General features: G+C 34.9%; 1 protein-coding gene across 4 annotated transcripts in view; it reads right to left on the reverse strand.

The window, feature by feature from the left end:
- The window catches only part of MRL1 (Pentatricopeptide repeat (PPR) superfamily protein), a 197,815-nt gene that overhangs the window by 61,552 nt on the left and 110,504 nt on the right, over positions 1 to 25,759 (reverse strand). The gene's annotated exons all lie outside the window — the stretch shown is intronic.

Consider the following 25,759-nt stretch of genomic DNA (forward strand, 5'->3'; position numbering starts at 1 on the left):
TATTTAACTCAGAGAAACTGACTGATTATTCAAGAAAGGCTTACAATGATTGTCAATTAGCTAATCCAAACAACAAAAAACTTTGTGCTCCAAAAAGATTAAAAAAAGAGTGCAAATGGAATGCATTGACTGTCAAATCTGAACTGTAGTAAGATATTAGGATAACTACTTACTATGTTATGTTGTAAATATTAGGGCATTGTGTTGGACAAATTAATGCGAAGCCATAATTATATCATAGTAACTAGTTAAGATTATTTCAAATGAGTTAAATAACCTGACTTTTAAAATAAAATTGCATACAAGATGGCTGAGCAGAAATTTGACATTTCCTATTTTGCTCCTCTCTGCCTCATGCCAACCAAAATAATGCAGCATGTACATTAGATATCATTATCTGGTTATCAATAGAGGTTATATGAGCTTCCAACAATCATCATGTGTAAGATTCCGCCCCTTAATCTGATTAAAGAAATCAATTTCTGTCTCTTGGAATTTTAACAAATGGTTGGTGTGCAAAACTGGATAACAAACATACTGATACTACTGTTGTATTCGTTCTATGATGGCTCAAGAACGCTAATTAGTATTGAATATGCAGTCTCAGATTAAATAATGACAGAATACTTTTAATTCCGATATGCAGAAAGATAAATGGAATGAATTCCTACACATGTAGAAAGCCACCATGACACACTAGCAAATATTTATTACACTTTTTATGCTATACCATTTACATAAATGCATCCATCCATAGTATGCCACCACATACATATGCATAACAATCATACGCACATACATCATACATCATACATGTATACATCATGTAGATGTAATCGCATAATCATCATATAATATAATGCACTATCACGTAATACCATCATCGCCACAACATTTGCATCAAAATAAAACATACCGCAGCATTAACTATCAATAATCATTATCACAGCATTCGCTCAAGCATCATACTCTGCAACATGCATGTGTGTGTGTATGGAATGATACGAGGCGTTAGCTACATCATCGGAATTGATACAATAACCACAATTGTAAGACTAAGCAGTATATGACCGGACATCACTTCCAATTCATATATTGGCTACATATGTTTGTGCTATAATATAAGCGAATATTATTATCAGGCTGGCAATTGTCAATGATTTATGATTAATAGTATAATTGGTTGGCAATTGTTAACAATAATCCTTCATGATATAGTGAACAACATAATTATATATTATTATAAAGGGTGGCATCTTTCCACCCACACTCTCTCATGGTTCGATGCACATATATATGCAAACCAATTGGCTCACCAAGAAACAGTAAAGAATTGATATTTGATAACATATATATTCACTTCCGGAAAGTGCTCGGTTAAAGAGCATAAAAGGTTGTAACTGCAACTGTAGGTGCAAGTTATTCATATATATCAGAGATGACATCCATTGTAGAAGCATAATCAACTATTGGTATATTAGAGACGGCTTCAATTAAAGAATCAGTGCATAGACAACTCACAATATCAGAAACGGCCTATATCTCAGCCTGTGAACTTCGTATGGATCTGTATATGCAGTGTGGATTATATAAGAAAGATCAAAGGCAACCAATCAAGTTATTGAGCATATGCTACATTGTTACATAAGATACAACCTTTTCATATTGTATATGTTCAGGGGAAAATGGCATCAATGAATTTTTTAACGTGAACTAGATGAGATGAATTCATTAGTTAAACACTTTCACTCTAAGCCATTCCATACAAGAGAAAACGGGGCTTCCAAACATAACTCTCAATATAGCTCAAGGTAGATTAGCAAAACCCAAATAGGATGAAGAGATGCCAATACTAAACCCAAATCATACTAAGGAAGTACACAAGCAAGTCCCCTTTCATCCACTGTTCATTAACCTTAAGATCTGCAAATGTGATAAGATTGAGTTGATTGACCAATTTACCTAGGGTTAACAGATACAAACATATGTACAGTCCAAATGAATAAAAAATCAGATCTAGAGCACAAGAAGAAAAGAGAGTTGACTCACCTTGAAAAGAGATAGCATAAGACACCTTTCTGTCCGAGAAACCGATGATTGGAAACTATCATAGAAAATCTTGTTGCACACATGGAATCAAAACTAAAAACCTAGAAAATTATGAATCTCCAAGTAGGGGTTGACCCGGTTGGCCTATACATATATATGATTGGGATGATGACGTGCTCCCAAAAGGAAAAAGTACAGAGGACCATGTTCCTACAGATAGATTTGAGATTGAATTTGCAATTCTGATAACCTGCAAATCTATAACAGAATTTGTGTGCATGGGGGTGTCTATATAGGGGTTGATCCACCGCCTCATTTGGTGATTTCCACCTCCACAGATAGTCATTAGAAAGATTGTTGTCTGTGTATGTAATGCTTGTGGATCCTAGAGTGTAGATCTAGTATGCAAAGAGCTAAGAACTGCTAGGAATCTATTCTCTAAGTGAAACCCTAGCATGTAAGTGTACGTGTAAATGTGTGCGTTGGAAGTTGGAAGTAGGCTTCCATATTCCATGGCCAAAAAAGAATTTTCATATACAATAATGTTTAATCCTCATCTCCAAACATCTTTTCGCCTTTCTAATTCTCAAAAGCTAATTTTGATGCATATGTCAAGTTGTCGATTTTCAAATGTGTGTTTTACAATTTGTGATGCAAGATCACAGAAGATGACTTGTGCAGAAACTCACGCATCAAGGATTCCATTTAATATTTTGTCATCAAACATAAATTGTAATCTATACATATTTTCTGATGTTGACAGGTTAAAGAAAATGATCAGAGCATCTCCTTGATGGTAAATATTCCACACTCTGATTATTTATATAACCTAATTCTTTTTGCAGATCCTTATGTTATATCACAACATATCATTCAGTTCTGAAAGTCTCTCTGCTTGATCAGATGAGTATTCTAAACCTATTCTAGGTATAAATTTATTGGACAGGATTTACAAAGGTGTTGAATGCAATATTATTTGATTTAATTACTTTGAAGGCATTTAGAAATTCAACTAATTGGATTCAACATATAGTTTTCCTTTATGAAATTTATTGAATAATTTTAAACGTAGGAAATATTGGTGGAATGATAGACTCCATCTTTGCAAAAAGAACAATGCTCAATTCATTTTTCAAAAGAAAAAATTGGAGAAAAGGAATAAATGATTTGGAGATAAAAGTAGAACTAATTCTGAGGAGTATGGATTTTTCTATTAAGTGTACTAGTAGCAACTATATCTTAATCATTAATGGCTTAAAAGGTATATTTGCAAAGCATGTAAAATACAAAAGTGTCTTATCATTCAAGATTGTAGAGCCATGTTTAAAAGAAGAAAAAGTTAGAAGTAAAGCAAGAAATACATTTTCTTTGAAAAGTATACACATCCTAAACATATCAAATAATAAGGTAAAAACTCTTTCTTTGCAATATATTGAAAAATTCATCAAAATACAATGATAATTGACATATCTTGGTACAATGGTAAAGAAAAATCCTAAGTTGCCGGATTCGTCCCCTGCTACCTGGATTCAGGTCCGGGTCCGCACGGGTCCGGATTCGCCCCCAGGTTCACTGCGAGTCCGGGCAGGGTCCTTAGTTTTGATTGTGGATTCGTCTGGGTCCTTGCTGGAGCGAACCCAAATGAACCCACAGCGAACCCGGGGCTAAAAACAACTTTAAAGAGTGTGTTTTTTTAATTGTTTTCTTTTGTAACTCTCAAAGGAACTTAATAAAAAACATTTCACTTATCTAATCCCTTATGTCAAGGAGGAGGACGATGATATAGCAGCATATGGGACTAGTGGAACCAGTTTGGGTTCCAATGATGAAGCTCTAGATATAGTTGCAGTTGGGGATGAAGCCATTGATCTCTCATTTTATGATGATCCAATTGACCCTTGAAGGGCATTTGATACTATGATTATTGATAAACTACTAAACACTTGTCATCTATCATCATGTTTCAAACTTTATTATTTGATGAACTAGTCTTTGTTTTGCAATTTAGTAATTCAATGTATTATTTGATGAACTAGTCTATGTTTTGCAATTTAGTAATTCAATGTATAATTTTCTTTACAATCATGAAGATAGATTAATGAGCAAAGCGAGTATTTAATGTTTTTAGATTCAGGTTAAATCATGTTTTGAAGGGACCCAAAACCCTTTGGCATTTGGCATTGATCAATGATCAAGCAACAATTGTTCATATTGTGAAATGATTTTGTTTTGCAACTATGCATGTTTATCTTCTGTGTATGTGTCTATGTATATATATATATACTCACGAACCCACCCACGAACCCAAATAGGAAAAAAAAAATTGCCTGAACCCACGAACCGAACCCCGAACCCAAACCCGTCCCCGAACCCGAATCGGCAACTTAGGAAAAATCCACCAAATCTTAGAATTTCTGGAAGTCTAAGAGGAAGATGAGATAAAAGCATTATTATATCAATATAGAAGAATGCAGCGACTGAGAAGCAAAGAAAATAACTTTTTATAAACTATTGTAAAGCTGAATAACGTTTTTGCAGTTCCAGCATAGTTTCGGAGTCAATCTTCAGCCGGAAATGCCTGTCTATACTTATAAAATGGTTGCCAAACCATTTGCCATGCATGGGAAATAATATTTGTACAGCTCTATATGTTTTTGGAATGTCTATAGGACTGAAAAGGCCCAGAAATTGCTAAAAACGGCCCAACAATATCTGAATTTTAAATTATTTGGCACGTGCTGGAAATTGATGTATAATGAAATTTGAATCTAGTGATGATGTCTCAAACAAATGGAATGCAAATCATGCATCTTTCTGATTTGAATGAGTATGGGCAATTTCATGGATGTTGAAAGTAGCAGTCTCATGTACATTAAAAGTTTAAAAAAATACAATGATATATTTCTGAACATTAAGGCTGCATTCAAAACACAATGAAGCAGAACCTCTTACTATATACAAAGAAAAAGTTGTAAAGAAGTATGACCTTAATATTATCGGATTCCATTTGCAATACTTATCACATGAATTCTGGATATGAATGCACATTCCGTCTTTAACATTGGGTGATTATAAAGATTTTTATGAACTATGGAATCCATTAAAAAGTCTGGAGCAGATTAAACAAATTGAAATAAGATTTTCATTGGATTTGGTTGATAAATTTTGTAGTTCTCCAAATCGTGATCTGACAAAGGGGGCCAAAAAATCTGTTATTTGAAGCACTGAAGAAGGTGAAAAAGTTTGCAAAAGAAAATTGTTAGATATGTAATGTCCCCTTTTTCGCCAGCATCGAAGTTTGAGGGATTAGCCTATTATCGTGATCCTTGTAGGCTTATTATTATGTATAGAGGGTCTTCTGAGGCAATGGCTTGGCTTGGAAAGGTTGTGTCTTCTCCACAATTCAAGAAGTTACAGGTTGGTCTTCGTTTGGCTCAGATTGGAGTTCATTTGGGCTTAGTTTTGTATACTTGCTCTCTATGGTAAGTCAGGTGTTGATTGAGATGGACCCTTTCTAGTTTTGGAAAGTGCTTTGGGTCACATGGTAGTAGGTGTGACTCCTATTTCAAATAGCATATTTAAATGATGAGTATTTTGGGAGTTATTATATTTTTACTGGCCAAATTATTATTAAATTATTAAATGGCTTATTATAATGTTATAATTTAACTTTATAATCTCACTCAAGTTGAGGGTTAAGTCATCATTGGAAGGGGCCATTTATTGAATTAATTATAAGCCTAAGACAAGTATTAAATGTTATAAAGTGAAGTTGTGTTGGAAAGTTCCTGGAGTTGAGTTCTTTTGGGAAGCTTTTGGCAATAAAGGATTATAGATACAAGCTCATTTTATTGGAAAAGGCATCCGACTATTTGATTAACTATTTTTTGTTATCTTTGTCACAATTTTGAATTTGTAGATTTGTGCCCTTGTTGAAGTATAAGGGTTTCAACTAAGGATTTCTTATCCATTGCTGAAGTATAGTAGAAGATTCTATGAAATTGGTAGTGCAAATTGCTGCTGAAATATAGCAATTTGATTTGTCTTCTCAATTGTATTAACTGTGCAAGAGAAGCTGATATTTGTGAGTAAATTTGTCTGATTTGGTAGGGTTTGGAGACAGAAATTATAAGTTGCAGACCTGTGTTTTTTCTTTGGAGTTTTGTTGAGCATTTTGGGGGCCACCAATCTTCTCTGTGGTAGTGTATGGTATTATTCTAGGCCTGCAGTCACAATTAGATACCTGCGTTAATCTACAGCAGACCTATGTACATTCCCTAGGGCTTGCATTCAAGTTGAGTAATGTATAGATTTGTTTGTGGGCCTGCGTTGGCAAATTCAGTGGTCACATTGCTTGACCAAGGGCCCTAGCAGCTCGAGTGAAGGCTGTGTTTTATTAAGTGAAGGAAATAAGCTTCAGGATATCGTTTGGCCTTGAGAAAGGGTGCTACAACATCACTAATCAGGTGTCATTATCATTATCACTAAATATTTGTATCAAAGAAACCAAACTAGCCGCGACACATGCGAGTCAATCCACCCTCACCGGGTCAAATTACGTGACTCGGACTCGACGAGTCAGGTGGTGTAACTAGCTTGACTCATGTCGCCCACGGGTCACCCCCTTACCCAGTGAGTCTGACTATCCTAACCTAGCCACGGCTAGGAAAAAGTCGTCTAGTCAAAAACATTGATTTTTTAATGTTTTTTAACATTTTTTTTTAATGTTTTTTTTTTTCATATAACCCTGTTGGTTCTCAAAACAGCAGATTGAAATCCTACGAGCCTTGCCTACTCGATGCTAGGATATTAACCGGTTAAGGCCAACTTGACGGAACTAAACAATGTGATCTGAGTTCCCTACACTTCTGCCTCTGCAAAACCAAGGTGGGTGTACCTAATCCTAAACGACAACCTTAAATCCAAGATGCTCAAAGCAAATTGGTTAGAATGCAACTATAATGAAAGTTTCCCAAAACGGCATGTGTTATAGAAAACCTCAACCTTGCGATTTATGAGAATAGAACAAAAGTAAATGATTGTATAAATGTGATAATATTTTAAATAAAGAATATTTATAGATTAATGCAACAAATGAATATATTAATTCCTCAAAGGAAAGAAATGAAACACTTGCTAGCATATGGATTATGAATCAAGAGTAAAAGACCAGTGCTTAATTAAATGGGCAATCAAAGTAAATATTATTAGTTGAAACGTACAATTTTATAAAATTCAATGTATTTAAACTATAAACAATTTTAACAATTTAGACATGATGGATCAATTATCCAAACACAATTTTAAACTAGTCTAGAATGCGCTTTAACTCCTGTGATATGGAGACAAACTAGACATAAATATAGAAATAATAAAATATTTTACAATATTTATTTTATCAAACATAAAATGCAATAATGACCCAATCCACTTATCTAAATATTAATATATTTATAGAAAATAAATAAAATATTTATAAAAGACAACTTAATAATGATTTAAAACTCTAATGCAAATAAATTAAAATAAATATTTCTTACTGATTCGGAAATAAAATTGTACTGGAGACACTCCCTACGGATGATCCATCCAATACAGCTCGACTCCAAAATCGCACAAGAATTCATTCGATAATCCACCATCCACAGGCTTAGTTCAAAAAATCATTTATTTACTGATGAAAAAATAAATTATATCACAGTGCATATATATAACTTGGGTATAAATTTTTTTAGGAAAATATGAATTGTCTATTGTCTGACTTTACATCATATATTTATAAACAATCTAAGGGTGTCAGTTGCTTTGTCCGTACATCACCTCCTTTCACAATAACTACTAATCAACTTTGCTAATTCAATAGTATTTTATATTTGATAACCCGTTTGTTGCATTAAATAATTTGATATGGGTATAATTTTAGCAAGTCTAGTAATCTCGTGTGCCTTAGAATACGCCTGAAATGCTTCCCGTGTAATGCATGAATATCTCTATTGCTGCAAGCAAGAGTTTGTATGCACAACGGTTCACGTTCCTTCAACAATGATGATCATTACCAACTCCTTTACATGAGTAAATCTTCATACCTGCGTAAAAAATAAAATATTATCAAATATGAAACAAAACATGAATTATTGGTTTCGTCTCCATCTTCTTCCGCAGAAGGTCATATTATGACCATATTCAATTATTGTTACTTTCATAAACTTCATATTCTGAATCAGCGTGGGCTCCTCTGCAGTTGATACATGGATGTAATATGGTTTGTTTCCTACCACGCATCCTTCGTCTTATGCTTTGACTCACTCGCTTATGCGATATGCTTTTGATAATAAGACTTAAATACCCCAAAAAAAGGCACTTCCAGAAGAGATTTCGTTCATGGTTCCTAGTGATTTCTTTTATAAACTAACAATACATCCTTTCTAATGTTACTGTCTGGTACAATGACGCTGACTGTAGAATTGGCATACTTATTAAAGGTCATCATCATCATTGTTGCTTGTGTTGGATGAGAAGCAGTGTATAGAATCTTCACGTGAGTGTTTGCAATTCAGACTTTCCCGATATATCAATCCTTTTACCTTCATCGAAGGTCCTTTATGATTAAAACTGCATCACTGTACATTGTTATTCCTTTTATCAAAGGTCCTGTTGTCTGATATTTTCGTGACTTATCAAAAGGTATTACAAACAATATTTTGGGAACTTGAATGAAGCTCATTCATTCTTCACAGGCCTCTCCCTAGTTTCCTTATTGGAAATACTGCCATTGTACTTGGCCTAGTATTGTTGTTTTGTCATTTGCATACCATTCAAAACCTCTATTATATTAATGCTTGAACCATTGTTAATCTTTCAAAAACATGCTGTAAGATGTCACAGAGCACTGCAGACTTTTCTTGGTCGAATGTCCATGTCTTTTAATACATAAACTTTGTATTTAATATAACCTTTGAGCTGGCTATTGTTGGTGTATCTTGCTACCAATGATCATAATTTATTTGCTCTTTTTTTCCACACAGTCGTTCACATGGTTTATCAAACATTGTCTCAATATTCAATGACCCATGCATCTGAATGAAATACCAATGATCTATATTTAGAGTGCCAAATGTTTTGTCTGTATTGACAAATGCTCCCTAGTAATCAAAGATCAGTTTCGAAATTATCATGCTCCTTAGGTCTGTACATATTTGTATGAAGTGGAAACATAGTATGAAAAGACCTCATTACCAATCCATTCCCAAGAAGAAGAACTAGAGTTTTCTCCAACTCTTTTATCCATCTACTGAAGGTTTGTATCCATTTCTCTTATAATAATTCAATGAACTTGTTACTTTTGGGTTCAAGAGAAAAAACTGACTTTTGAAAGCATTAAGTTTCACAGATATCCTTTTACTATGCTGAAACAAATAGAATCCTGAATTGATTGGTTTGTCCTATAGCTTGAAATATTTGGACAATATTTCACAAATGGAGACCTAAAATTTAGAGCTCCATCGAACCCTAGAAGGGCTTCCATAACATTCCTATGCAACAACTAGAGAGAGAGAGAGAGAGAGAGAGAGAAATAGGGATCCATTGTTTTGCAACCAGCTGACAAAAAAATGAGAAAAGCTTGCACAAAGCACGTTGGAGTAGCAATATATTTGCATTGAGATCATTAAGGAGTTTATAGGAGCTCTTGTCAACACTTATCAACTCCTTTGAAAGAGGTAGGAGTTGATTTTTTTTGGATTTACATGAATTTTTTCTCTATGTTTATGGGTTTTTTTTGTTTATAACTTAATTGTCATTTTTTCATGCTTGACTTTAAATTCTACATTACGTTTTTTAATCTCAAGTATTTGCAAGTGTTTTTTATAGAAAAATGTAGGTTTTGCTGATTTATTTATTTTTAGTTTAATTTTTAATAAAATATTGTCTTCACTCTTGACTCTTACTGCAATTTGCAGCAACCTTGACATTTTGAAAACATTTTTTCCCTAATCATAATGGCTGCTGCTTTTCTTAAAAAAACCAAACTCGAGCAAAGAGATGAGTGTTGGAAGTACACCATAGACTTCCCGGGTAGAGGTAGAACTCAAACAAAATGCTTATTTTGTAAGGTCAATAACAGTGGGGGATAAATAGATTGAAATACCATATTGCTGGGATACGTGGCCATGATACTGAGCCTTGTAAAAAGGCATTTTCTGAAGCTAAACATTTTTGTTATGTTCCTTTAAAAGAATATGAACAAGCAAAGGAATTAAAACAAAAACAATTACATGAGATAGCTTAGATTGGTAGTCCCCATGCACCCTTATCCACATTTGTATCTAGTTTTACACCCGTAGGTTGTGTTGGAGAGGGTTCTTCCCTTCCTCCTTATCGTCCTAGTGCTTCTTCTTGTGCTAGTGGTTCTACATCTGTTCTTGGCCCTGACCCTGCTAGTTGTTCTACTCTTGATAGTAGTATTGGGATTACCTTTCATCCTAGAGTCAAGAAATCTACTTCTACTTCTAAGTTGGGGAATTATTTTTTACCACGTACCACTCTTAGTGCACAACCCTCCCTTTAGAGCATGGCTTGGTTCAAGGAGATCCATGCTGCTGGAAGAAGATCAATTTGCAAGTTCTGGTATTTCTACAACATACAATTTATTGCAGCCAGGTATTTAGTTTATATTTGATTATTTTAACTTTTAAGTTTTACTTTAGTTTTAAATTAAACTTTGAAAAAAAAAAAATTATAATTATAACTTGATGTTGAGATTTACTAATTTAAATATTTCTATATATGTGACAGGACTCCTTATTGGTAAGGCACGATTGATGCGCTTGCCAATAGTTTTAAAGCCCCCACTAAGGCTGAGCTGAGTGGCCCCCTCTTACTAGAAATAATTGAGGAAATGAAACTTGAGTTGGACGACCATGGAAAAGCTTAGAGCACAAGGGGTTGCACCATTATGAGAGATGGATGGATAGATAGGAGGAATAGGGCTCTAATAAATTTTCTTGTTCCTTGCAGAGCTGATTGATCATCTTAATTTGTTTAAATGTAAAATTTTGATTTATTGATTGGTCAATTTTAATAATTTTGTTTTGTTTTCACTTCTAGAATCCACCATGTTTTTGAAGTCTATAGATGCTTCCTCACATGTCAAAAATGTGATATACTTATGTAAGGCTATTGAGGAGGTCATAAAAGAGGTGGGGGGAGAGAATATTGTGCAAGTGGTGACTGATTATGTTGCTGCAAGTAAAATTTCAAGTTTCTTAAGTTTTTAAATTTTTATCTAAATTTTTACTAATTAATGTAAAACTACTGCAGGAAAATTATTGATGGAGAGGCACCCAAAAATCTTTTGGACTTTATGTGCGGCCCACTGCCTCGACCTCAAGTTAGAGGATATTGGCAAGCTTGAATGGGTCAAATCATGTGTTGATAGGGCCAAAAATATTTGCAAGTTCATCTAATATTATGCATTAATAGGTCCTCTGTATTATGAAGGATTACACGGGGAAAAAGGAGTTGGCTTGTCCCGATATTACAAGATTTGCCTCAAATTTTATCACACTAATAGCCTTGTTGGATTCAGTGTTAGAATTGAGGTGCATGTTTGTTGGTCCAAAGTGGACTTCCTCTTCCTATGCTACCACCCCTGCAAGGATAGATGTGGCAAAAATTATTTTTGATAAAGAAGGATTTTGGGAGCTTTGTAAGGAGATTGTGGAGGAAATTTAAAAACTTGAAAAGTCTTAAAGTTAAAATTTAAAATTTAATTATTATGTGTATTTTTGTTTTATTTCAATGTTTCTTATTTTAATGATCATCCGCTCGATTATTTTTTGGTTGAACTAGTTTGTAGGTCATTGAGCCCCTCGTAATCCTCCTAAGAGTTGTTGATGGGGAGAAGCCTGCAATGGGCTACATATATGAGGGCATGGATAGGGCCAAGGAGGCTATTAGAGCCAAATATGCAGGAGTTGAGGAGGAAGTATGGTCCCATGTGAGACATAATTGATAGGATGTGGGACATAATTGATAGGAGATGGCAAAATCAGCTTCATACATCCATCCATGCAGCAGCCTATTAACTCAATCCAACATACCGTTTCCATGATGATTTCAAGGTAGATGAGGAGGTTCTTAGTGGCCTATATACTGTGATAGGGAATATGGCAGGCATCAGTGCCACAGATACATTGCTTGAAATGGATGCCTATAATAATTCATTACGGCCCATTTTTGGAAGCCAAATATGCAAAGGTCACACAAAATTGCAACTAGGTAAAAATTGTTGCTTATGCATTTTAAATTTTAAATTTTGTTATCTATGTTCTAGACTTTAGCTTTAAAGGTGGAAAGGAGTCTAATCTCTTTTTAATTTTCCATTTTTCAGATAGATGGTGGCAAATGTTTGGGTCTTCAACCAAAAACCTTCAAAAAATAGCAATCCACATTTTGAGCCAATCATGTAGCGCTTCTTGATGTGATCACAGCTAGAGGATGTTCAAGCACATCCACTCGAAGAGGCGTAACAGGTTGTCTGTGGAGAGGATGAATAAACTAGCCTTTGTGCACTACAACCTCCACCTTAGGACCAAAGAGATTTTGGATAGTAACAGCTCTTTGATTACTCAAGAGGAGGTTGATCCACAATCTAAGTGGATTACTGAGGATGAGGACATAGAATGGATTGACCAAGTGGACAGAGATGCTGAGGTCGTGGCTATGGCAGCAGAGGAACAAAGAGCTACTATTGATCATAGTGGCTCCTTACAGGCAGAGACTGTGGCTAATCTGTCATCTAGGACCTACCTTAGGCGACTTACAAGGAGTCATAATATAGATTACTCTAAGGTTGTGGCTGAGGATCTAGATGAGGATGAGAATGAGGAGCCATAGATATAGACTTGTTTTTGTTTACATATGTTTGGAACATTTGATGATGACTATTGATGTGATGGATTTCATGGATTTGATATACATTATGATTTGACAATATGTAGAATTTTGAATTTTATATATCTATATTTGCTATTCCCTTCAGCTACAATGTATCTTTGTGCTTATGTAATCAGTGAATGTTTATATATGTGATAAAAATTACCTTCTATTTCATGATGTTATTGTGTCTTTAAGCTTTATTCAATAATGGGTGCATGGAATGTTCTTTAAGTCCTAAAAAATCTCTAAATTTCAAGGGTTTTGTCACTTTGCCGAGTCACTCCGGAGTCCAAGCCGGGTAACGAGTCAAGTTACCCTTGCCGAGTCAGAGCCGGGTCCGAGTCTTGTATCTTTGATTTGTATTTCCCAGCTAAAGCAATTGAATTGTGCAAGAATTTAGTTGATCTAGACACTTATAGGCTCATCATTGTATGTGATATTTTATTAATATGGCAACAAGGATTTCTGGAAAAGCTGAATGCATATTTGAACAATCAAATTAAGATCTGGTTTGACATTATAATACTTGTTGGCCTTGTTTCCAATATATTCATTCTTTAAGTTAAGCCTTCTAAGTTCAGTTATTTATGTTTGGGCAAGGGAGAGTTTGACTTGATTATTCATTAATCTGATATTGGAGGTAGTGTTGTTATTAGAGCTGACCTGTGAAGTGTTTGATGAAATGGCAATTCTTTGATGATTGTTAAATGTTGGCATTTATCATAGCTATAGCCGGGTGAGGGTTATTACATGATATTTATGGAGGCATCAGAAAAAACTGCTCAAAATGTAGAGGACACATTTATAAGCACCGCATCACAAATTTATTATAAAATTCAGGAAGGTGTCTTTGATGTGTCAATGAGTCATGTGGCATCAAAGTTGGCTATGGAGGTATTTCAGAATCTTTCTAGTGCTGGGGGTGGCACAGGAAGTGTTAATGCTGCCCAAGGAGGAAGTTGTTGTAGTTGACTCAAATGTTTGTGTTTAAAACCTTAAATCATGTCAGATATTGGTTGAATCACTTTGCTTGATTGCAGTATCTGCTGATTTTTGTTCATAACATTCATGTCCCAACTGTACAGTTCAGCATCTACAGTTAGACTATTCTATCATTGGCAAAGTCTGTACACTCCCATCATTTGACTGCTTCAAGCCTTCAGCTGAGAAGCTATTCCTACAGCTCTTTGCTTGATTCTTTTATGTGCTTCTATTGTTTATGTACAAAAGAAACTTTTTCAACAATTTACAATTAGATTCTACCATAGCAATGTGGTAGCAATACATGTCCAATTATGCATTGTTCTATATAATCAATATTTTCCTACTACCATCATGCACAAGAATCAAGTGCAAGAATAAGATTGCAACCCTAAAATTTAGGGAAAAATAATGTTGGCAAGGTTTTTGGAAGTCACTTTCTTGAAGAAGATATTTAATGGTTACAAAGGTAATCACCTTTTTTTTGAGTTATGCAAAATATTTATGACCGAAATTAAATCGTTTATTCAAGACAGTAAAATTCATCAAGTTTGGGTTTGGAAAATATATAAGTGAAATAAAAGGGTAAAAGTATTCACAAGAGCTATTTTAAATTTTTTGAGAAGAATGATTTTAGTTACTAACATAGATATACCTTTTACCATAAAATTGCAAAAGTGCTTGACCGTGCTAAACAAAAATTGTTAAAGGAAATTGCAATTAAGTCGTACTTTTACAAATGTTTTTTATAAAAAATGGGACAATATATTATCAAGATATTAATGTCATATCCTTGTATTTCCAAATATAAAAGATCAAATATTTAAAAGATAAAAGTGATATATTTTTCAACGAACCATAACCACAAACTAATAAAATACTTGATTAAGCTTTGTGTGCAGGATATATTTATCAAAACGTTATTAAATGACGAGCTTAAAGGTAAGATGTTATTTCCTTTAAGTCAATGCACACATCTAATTAATTTATTTTGATTTTGTAGGTCTATCTACTAAATGATAAATTATGAGGATTTAGCGAACAAAAGGAATGCCAGTACAAAGGATCTATTTTGGAAATCAAAAACATAAAAGAACTGGCGGGTGAAGAAATAATTATTTTAGACATTTTATTTATGTCTCAAATTAGGTATCAGTTAAGGAACAGTTGTATCTTTTGAATGAAAGGGTATGCCCTTTCATTCCAAAACTAAATCCTCTTCTATAAATACAGGAAAAGAGCCAATAAAAATATAACAATTCAGTCTTTTAAAATATCTTACAAAACACTTTTGTTTTGTATACTGGAACTGCAAGGTTGGTAAATGACTTATGTAACTAGTTGATTTTCTTATGCTTATTTCAATATAAAGATTTAGTGTTGCTTTATTTCTGATGAATCTGTTATTTGAATCATTTGAATAGTCCCTTGGACATATATCTATTTTATTAAATTGCTTCATTGTGCAACCCTTATGTTATTGTGATTTCAAATTTAGTTGCAATTTGAGTATCAGTTAGAAGGATTGTTTGCCAAACTTCTCTCTGTCTTATTGGTTTCCCAGAGTTGGTAATAAATTCAATAACACTAATTGCAACAATACAAATTTAAATCACAATTCAGACAAACACCCTTGAGGTGATGGTCTTGTTTCAATAGCAAGTTATTAAAACTATCTCTCTAGTTGTACGCAGGATCATATGATTGAATTAATAAGAAGTCGGTAAGATATAAAGGCACTGGTCTAAATTGGATAGAAGATAAGTTAATCAAACATTTGCAGAGCAATTCCATTTCATATTTATATTTCACAATCAAAGCACTATTTCATTTAAAGTATTCACAAGAAAGCATTTCAAAGTTTTGAGCATTTATTTAACTTGTAACTTGATCATTCTTGAGAACCCCTTGCCATCTTGAGAAATCACCCAAAATTTCATATAATATTATCTGCTATAAAAAGCCTCTAACCAACATATTAAGGTTGAGGAATAGGTGCACCCCCTAGGTCCTATAAAGCCTAAAGTGCAAGGGAATCAGATCTCCATTGGCCATTCCCATTAGTTGGCCAAGTTGAGTTGGAAGATCCAAGAATTTCCAACCAATCGATTTGGGCACCAACAGTGTGTGAAATATGAAAAGACAAAGATCAGATCTGAACATAGCATAGAAAACATACCAAGCCCCCAAGGGTAAAGTACTCTATCCATCCTTATGATCCCTTTGCGATTCCATGATGTTCATCAACCACTTGTTGAATCCTTGAATTGAAGAGTATGAAAGAAGACCTTCTTTGACAATGAATGAATGAGATCAAGCCCTTTGCTTCCACCTTGCAATTGCTCTATGTCATATTAGGATGTCCACGTGTACTTGTACCTTGGTTCCATTCATGCCAAGTGAGTCCAATGATGTCTTCTTATAATGGATTTCCCGGATTGCCCCTACAGGAGCCAACTATAGTGAGCGGGAAATCGTTAAATTATGAAACAAAACCAAGGTCCAAAACTAAAAACCCTAGAAGTATAAGTAGGTTGACTTGTAACCTGAGGCGCTTGAATCTCGAGAAGATTCTCGGGATTTCAACTTTGTAGAAGGTTCAGGTGTAATTGCATGGGGCACTGCAAAATTGAGATCAAAACTGCAAAATACAACCTAGAGAAAGGAGGATGCGTAGAAGTTAGAACCTATCTCAATTTTTGAATGAGAGGCAAAGGGAAATTAAGGAGGATGTGTTACATCCTACCTCAATTTCACCTAGGAGAGAGAAAGAAAGAAAAAGTGTGTGCTCAAAGTGCAAGTGTAAAATGCAAACACACTAAAGTGGGGCTAAAAGGTCCTAAATTGAAGTGCTTCCAATTTAAGACAATACATCTAGCCCCCACTTTAGCAATATATGGCACTGTGAGTATATGCAAGGCAAAGTAAGAAAGGAGTGTATTCATGAAAAAAGATATGTCTAAGTTTGCAAACATAATTTTTGCAAGAAAGCATTAGTAAAAATATCCTGCAAAACCACATCTTAGTGATAACCAAACTCAAATAGGAATAATTAACAAAAGGTGATGAAGTTCGCGAGTAGCTATATGGCCCCCTATATTTGCTTGCTCATTTGGAAAAGGTGAAATAGGGAATCATGTTTACCACAACAAACTAAGAACGCAATGTGTTGACAGGTATCCTTCAAAATTATTCAAGGTCGCTCCTACATGTTTTTGAAGGCACTTGGATAGCAAGGTTACTAAATGACAATTCCAATGCCCATAACAATGCTCAAATCGGAGTTACCAAGCTCAAGATATGATCAAAGAAAGAGAAGCATTAATATCAAAAAAGAAAAGCTAGCTTTTTGAAAAATAATTCTAAAAAGTAACCTAATGAGAACATAAATAAAGAGAAACTACCTTCCGAATCTCATTTGGGAAATTTTCTTTAAGGTGAAGAACGAGAAGGAGAAAGATGTTGGAGGAATTGTTACTGGCGATGGAGGTGCTCCGACAGGCAATGCGAGGTAGGCCTTGATATACAAGCTTGTTTCCTTTCATTTTCACTTTTTCATAGATTTAGGAAGTTGTGTAGATGTTATAGGAATATTTTTTTGATGTCAAACCCAGGAAGTTGACTTGTATTGAGGAAATTGGCTTGTACCTTGGAAGTCCACCTGTACCTCAAGCTACACACAAACCTATACCCAAAAAGTCAACCTATGCCAAGGAAGTCAGCCTATACTCGAGTAGGTTAATTTGCACAATTTTGTCTTAATATGCTACTATTTGAGATGAGATACTTATCAGAATCCATCATGTTCCCATTATAGGAATTGTCAGTAATGTGAGAGCATTATATGCCACATACAATGGTCTATGTCCATGACATCTAGGGGAGTTGGGAGCACAAGAGACACAGATCCTGAGGGATACAAGCCTGTACTAGGTAGCTCAACATCCACACATGCACTATCATAGGGTCATCTATTGGCTTTGATGCAGAGATGGGATGAGAATACCTACACATTCCATCTACCAGTGGGAGAGATGACCGTTACTCTTGAGGACCTCTATCAAATCTACGGCTTCCAATCTGAGGACTGATGATTAGACCACATGTCAACCAACTGATAGCGAGATCACTAGAGATTAAAAGTACAACATGGGAGTACCATATGGAGGTAGTGATGAGTGATCAACTCAATTTGAAAGGCATCTTACTTGGTTGAGTTCCTTTTCTCAACCACCTCATGCTATGTAAGATTTCCATGGTGGTGATACCTGATATTAAGGGAACAGTGTTCTCCACCCCTCTAGTTCATGTGGTTCGTTGCATGGAGAGTGAGTGAGTTGTAGATGTCCGGGGTCAACATGCTTGTGCATTTGTACCATGAGCTAGGGAGATTTCTTATAGTCCAAAGGCAAAGCCTAGCAGTGTGCACTCTTGTAGTGTAGGCCTTTGAGCACATCACAAGTACCAGACCAGTTAGATGTTTGGTTGATATACCAGCAGAGTCACCAAGAGCATATGCATACTCACTAAGGCATAAGTGGTAGTTTGGAGATGTATTGTACTAGAGAATCATACCAGACCACCTACCAAGTATAGAGGTAATATGGAGACCCTACCGCTAGATGATAGCATGGCCAAAATCAGTAATGCAATTGAGATGCATGCATACAGAGAGGTTACTAAAGGGAAGACATGATTTTATTGTGGTTTCCCTACTACTTTGATAAGAGGATGGAGCAGTAGGGTCCTCCCACACTTATACCTTCATACAACCATGGGCAGAGGTACATAGAGAGGCTTGGGACAATATCACGAGCAACTGTTGATGATATAGATATGACATTATATAGAGAGCCTAGACGATTTAGCTATCCCTACTATTGTGGAGGATGCAAGAGTATCAAGGGACTATATGCGATATCTGAACATGTAGGGCATGATACCACCTATTTTTTAATGACTACCCATCGAGTATCCGAATCCATTCTTCAAGGCTCAACGTGGAGGAGAGGATGAGGAGGGAGAGGAAGATGATCCACTACCTGACAAAGAGTCCATGGAGGTGAAGGGAGGAGAGGGGTTGCAATGGTAGGTGGGATAGAAGATGAGGTTCCAGCCCCCAGAGGAGTCATACCTCTAAGACCCCAACCAACACAACCTCATGCAGAGATGCCCCCATCCAGGACAAAAAAGTGGAGCAAGGATAGATTAACTGCCATGAGCCTCACACATCACCTCGAGAGAGAGACCGCAACTTTTGCAACGGAGATCGTGACATGAAAATTTTGGTATAAGAACTATTGAAAATGATGCAAAGTTTAAAAGTATGTGATAAATGATAGATATAAACGTGACATGTAGCTAGCACCGAGGAGTTGAGATCCTTTGTGACAGATGTCTTAAGTGATATCGTCCTAGCTTCGAGGATATCTTCCACATTACAATGCACAATAAGGGATAGCAAGATCGAGGGTGACATAGAGATATCTTCAAACCCATAGCACTAGAGTTGTAGCTAAGGAGAGAGTGAGAAGCAGCTATACAGAGTACACTGCATAACCGATCAGAACAGAGCACATCTAGGAGCCGCACCTATACATCGTCTTTACACAGGACACCATCATCACGCTAGAGATCTAAGAGATCGCAATCTCATTGCTCCATAGATGAGATATGTAATATCTCTAATGGATGTTTTCTTCAGTTTTTCTCATAAATAGATTTTAACATATAATAAATACCTCATACAAACAAAACTAGTAATATAAGCTAACAATCGAACTAATAAATGCTCATTAAAATGCTCACTCTGATATAACTTCAAATTGGTTATTGTATTTATAAACCAACAATAAAATTACAATTGCTCATATAGAAAGCCTCAGAAATTTCTATTGTATTTAATATTCAGCAATACTATTAATAGCATGCATAGAAAAGTAAATCCTTTAGATAGTAACAACAATCAAATTGGAGACATATAGGAAAGACCCTGTAACACCAAATGTAAACTCTGAATGTAAATCCACTACTAATGCTGAACTCGGGTTGTCGTTTGAACCAGCGAATTGAACCTGAAGGTTTCCGTCCTCAGGTTCTAAATATGAAGCTGGACACTTCACAAATTTCTCCAAGAGAAATTCAAAACCAAATCAATATCCAAGCATATCCAAAATGAAGTCATCATCCCTCTTTTAAGGACCCAACACGTAACTCTTCAGCTTCCTTCCTCTTCTTTTTTCCTTTTTTCTTATTTGTCACCTTTTAACCCCATTTATAATATAAAATTGACCTATTGAATAAATTTTATTTAAGCTCTCTCATAAGCCATTTTTTAATTTAATGAATTTAACTTTTAGAATTCTTAATGTCCCAAAAAGGGGACATTACAATCCTCCCTCCTTGATAGTGCTTGTCCTCAAGCAATCATGGGTTTATTAACCAATACTAGGGTCCCATATCCATCTAATAGCATCTCTACGACCCATACTAGTAACTTTAAAGTCAGCACCCACCATGTTGTGATACCAAAAATAAGAACATTGTTCATCTATCACTACAATTCTCAAATCCAATGTCAACTTGTGAAGTACCAATGCATTTGTAGGTTGCACCTATGTCACAAGGTTCACCGAATTTTTGGCTCCGGGATCGAAATTTGGTGAACCTAAAAAATAAATAAAAAATTAGCATAAATTCCACTCAAATCCGTCTTACATCGCAGGTCATTGTTTCTATTGTAGGTCGCAGGTTGTCGTGTTTGTCCAGGTCGTAGGTGAGTGCAGGTTGCAGCTCGTGGTCGTGGGTTACAAATCTCACAAGTCGCAGGTGAGTGCAGGTCGTAGGTCATGGTCGTTTCTGCAACGAACGAAATCTGTGAGAACCTTGCTTTTTTCGTTCCTCTCCATCGACAATGGCGTCTGAAGAAAACTCACATTCGCATCCATTCCTCTCCCTCGACAATTTGGGTAGGATTATATTGTTTTTCAATGTTCGAAGATTATTTAATTTTAGGTTTTGGTTCATAGTTTTAAATTTTTATTATAGTATGAAAATATTTAACTTTAGATATACTTAATAATTATAATTTTTTATTATCAAATGTTTTTTTATTGTTATTATTAGTTCTATCAGTAATTTTATATTATTTATTAAATATTAAAACATGTTAATAATATTTTATATTATATAATCATAAATATCATATATTTATAATTAAATATGTCAATGCTTATATTATTTTATCAATTATTAAAATATATAATAATAAAAACTAGTATATACTTATATTTTTTTGAAAATTACATTAGGCGAATTTAATGTCGAATTTTTTTGGATTTTTTTGACTTGTCGAACTTCATCCGAATTTCATAGTCGTCGAACGCAAACTCAAACTCAAACCTTGTGACTTAGGGTTGCACAACTCTAATCATAAATGCATCAAATTTCAAACCATGTAGTATCACAACAGAATCCTCAAACTGCCATGTATAGCTCTAGTCAACACCTCGATCCAAAACCATCCTATCAGCACAATCCTAGGAGTAATCAGTGTCTAACAACCTATCATCATGGATCATACAACCGAACAAACATATCACCACCCAAAACATATTACTATTGGCTGTTGGTCACTCCCTAACCCCATGGTCATTATAACATTGGCTTACAAAAATAATGTGGATCATTACCTATCTTAATGCTCACTTCTTGGTTGACTTAGCTCTCTCTATAACCAATAAGGTATTTTTATTGTTCCTATTTTTAATCAATTTTGCTTGGTTCTTTCCTTATCACTTGGTTTGTGCTTGGTTAGAGAAAATTGATATAGACGAAATTAAGTATATTACTTCTTATTCTACTAACTTTTCTTTTGGTAACAACTCAAGTCTGTTCTTGAAGTGTAATTCCTATTCAAATTTCTTTTTATTGTGTGCCCCGCACTATTATATCCTGTCACTTTATACATTTATTCCCCAATGTGTATGTGGAGAAATGTATATTCAATTGAACAATTGGAGAGGAAGTTTTATATATACACATTTTCCTAACCTTTGAGTATCAGAATAGTAATTAAATGGGAGACATTGATTATTTGAATTCAAATAATAATAATCACATCAGCATTTGAGCAGGTCCATCAAAGGGCATCAAATTGGACAGATAACACTGCCAAACCAATCAGAATTCAGTATCTAGAACAATTAGAAAACTGAGAGAATTAAACAATGAACAACCAATAAAGATAGATTATTATTGTGGAATGCACTAAGTGCAAATATACAGTGGTATCATGAAGAATTATAGACCTTGGGTATTATTATTTTTTAGAATCAAAAGGATTAGGAATAAAGGACCATCATTGTAGAGTACTCAACAAATATTGAGGTTATGTATATGCATATAATTAGGGCATCAAATAGAAATTCCATAATTACAGTCAACTAGACTAATAAGGAAATAATATGTGTGAAGTACACAGATTCAGATTTCATCTCAGATTCCTATACCTATATATATATATATATATATATATAATGATCCTGTGTTCCATGGGGACACGTCCCCTATGGTTTTGGGGTCATACCAGTACCGAGGACAAAACGGGGACGCGGGGACGGATTTTGGCTATCCCCTAAGTTGTCCCCTTTTTGGAAAATTAAAAAACGTCCACGAAACAACCTTTTTTTTGGCAGGAAACTTGGGAATGGCCAGCAGTACCGGGGACGGTTTTGCCATCCCCTATCCGTCCCCAAAACTGCTTGCCGTCCCCTTTTTTCCAGCCAATCTAGTAAAGGCAAAACACTCCCAAAAAATCATTTTTTTCTAATATTTGTTGTCCACATAGCCCCTAGTCGTCTTAAAGACATAATAAGATATGCAACTCATATTTGGTCCATTAAAACACTAACTCTTCTACTTATTTTTAGATTTGACATACTTGCTAAGAGGAAGAAAAAAAACATAAGAGCACTAGCAGTACTGAGGAAAGATTGTGTTTAGTGAGGAATGATTGCATTTAGTGTTTACTAACTATTTTAGTTGAACTTCTCATCATTTCATTCTAATTTCAGCATGATACTTGGAGCCTTTAGGCATTTTGATTATTGCTATATATGTATATGATATTGTTATAATGGAAGTACTTAATATTTGCCATTTGATTATATTCCATGTATTGATCTTCTAAAATGTCTATGGTGAATGGTTTATCAATGTTATGATACGCATATTTGAATTTTGTCTCTCTATATAAAAAATTCCCCTATGGTTTTAGTCGTCGTCTCCTAAGGTCCGGCCCCTAAATTTTGGCTTCAACCCCTACCCGTACCGGAAACACATCCCCCTCCCCTAAAACGTCCCTGTCCAGAAACTTCGTGGAGCATAGGAATAATCTACATTTGAATCGCCTAATTGTGGGTGAATTTATTGTTAATTCAAATTTCAAGTGTTATACTGACCCTATAATCCTAAAATCATAACAAAACACTTGCAACAAAGAGATGGAAAATACACTTGTGTTGAACCCATCCCTTATGTAAGATATACAATGAATAAATACTAGTGCGCTTTTAACCAGAAAGCAAAGAAACAAATAGAACATACACACAGAACAGTGAAATGAATCTAACCCAAACAAGATAATGTGTAAAAAAAACAAAGTTCATTTAGATAAAAACCTTCCGTATTGCAAGCAGGGAAAGTAAGTTGTGAAACGCTCACTCACTATTATTCAAAGATAACATAATGCATAATTTTGATAATTATCTAGAAATAATTCACACAAAGCAACAAAACAAAGGCCCGGAGAATTACAACACAAAATTTTGATATTGCATTCAAATGAAAACTTCAAAGTTCAAAGTCTTTACATTGCAGAAAAAAACCAAAGTTCTGCTCTTCTATATTCTTTCCCCTTTTTTCCTACCATTATTTACAAAGATATGTGCTTATATAACCTCCCTACCATTATTTCTTACAACAATGCCCATAAAAAAACAAAAACAGCCTTGATTTTGTTATTAAGAAAAGGTGATTTAGATTCCATCAAGGTTCACTTCCACATTTTCTTTGTCTTCTTCTTCTTCTTCCTTGTCCACATTTGCATGCAGCAAGTTAAGGAGGTCCAGTCCAAGGCCCTTTCTTCTTCCACTTCTGCTAATATAAAGCTGATTTTAATGTAGTCTCTCTCTCCCATCTTAAAAATGTTGCTTTCGTAATGGGCGTGGCTGGTTCTCAAATCCGAGGTGGCAAGGAAACATACTTGAGATGATGTCGAATTGTTCCATTTCTGCTTCTGTAAGACCAGGCTATAGCACAGGTACAAGTTCTTCACTATTGTATCCCTCTAGAACAAGAATTCTCATCTCGACAGAAGAGAAAGTACAACTGGCATAACTTGCAAGATAATCGTTAGAGAATAAAAGTGGCCAAACAATGATCTTGTACTTTATTTATAACTACTTCAATTAGCTATAAAAAATTGGTGGTGCATGAGAAATTCAAACCTTGTACTTTTCCATCTCATGACAAGATGTGCTTTACATGCAATTCAAACATATGTCCCTTTACAAAATTACACTAGGATTTCTTCATTAAATGCAAAGTAACATCACGATGACTGTGCTTTGAGAAACACACCATTGGACAGTTTGCTTCATCAAGCTTTGCACCATTAGTCGGAAGCTATCGACTTCAGAAAAAATGTGAGTGAATGTCGCTAGGTTGCAAGAACATGAAAGTATTGAGGCCATTGTCATTGCTTGCAGACTTTGTTGAAACAATGATAGTGCGACCAAGAAAGTTATGATTTTAGCAAAAGTGATGATGACAAGGCAACATGAAGAGCATTTGGGTCCGAAGTGGAAAGTTTCAAAACAAAGAGTGGTAAAAAAATGCTGCTAACACTAATATATATCATATATATCTATATCTATATATTAATAGAAAAATATAAGAACTATATGTAAGTTATATTACTATTTGGCTAATAAGGGAAGAAGAGAGCATTACCAAGGAGGGGCTTGTACAAAATCTAAGCAATTGGATATTTGTCCAAAGATAGGGTGGAGGTCAGCAATCCATAAGCCTCCAGGATGCAAACTTGGACCAATAAACATTGAGGGACTCTATTGCGAATTTGGTATCTAGGCAGCTTGGATAACAACCACTCCATCCTTCATTTAGTGAAATAGTAATATAATTGGATATACGAGAATTAATGTTACTTCCTATTTATGGACATTTTAGATTGAACTATTGTGTTCTTAGGACATATAATGTAAGTTTGAATTAAATATGTAAAAAATATGTCCAACCTATCAAGGGACGTAAATGGTATGGATAACTAAATCAGGATTATATAAATATATGTATCAATAAATAATCTATTACTATTTGGCTAAGAAGGGAAGGTGGTAAAGTTACCAATGAGGGGCTTGTATAATTCCAAGCCACTGGATATTTGTCCCAAGATAGGGTAGGCGTCGGTGATCCATAAGCCTTTGAGATGTAGACTTGCAGCTATAAGATGAATATTTGAGATATAATGTTAAGATGAATTACTTATGTAACTGTCAATGCACCAAATTTGCACCCTACTATCACTTTTAAGTTTTAGTAATCTAAACATGGGACTCAAGTTTTGCATGTGGATATGTCATTATGAATATGAGACCTCCGGATTCTAGATCGGTTCCTATTGGATAATCACCTAACTTGCTTCTTAGGGCATAGTAAGGAAAAAAGGAAAAGATGTTGCAGAAAACTCACAAAAACTAGAAAACCTAAT

The sequence above is a fragment of the Cupressus sempervirens genome, chromosome 5, assembly GCF_028749045.1.
Source record: "Cupressus sempervirens isolate cs-2001-9-10 chromosome 5, ASM2874904v1, whole genome shotgun sequence".
NCBI classification, from domain to species: domain Eukaryota; kingdom Viridiplantae; phylum Streptophyta; class Pinopsida; order Cupressales; family Cupressaceae; genus Cupressus; species Cupressus sempervirens.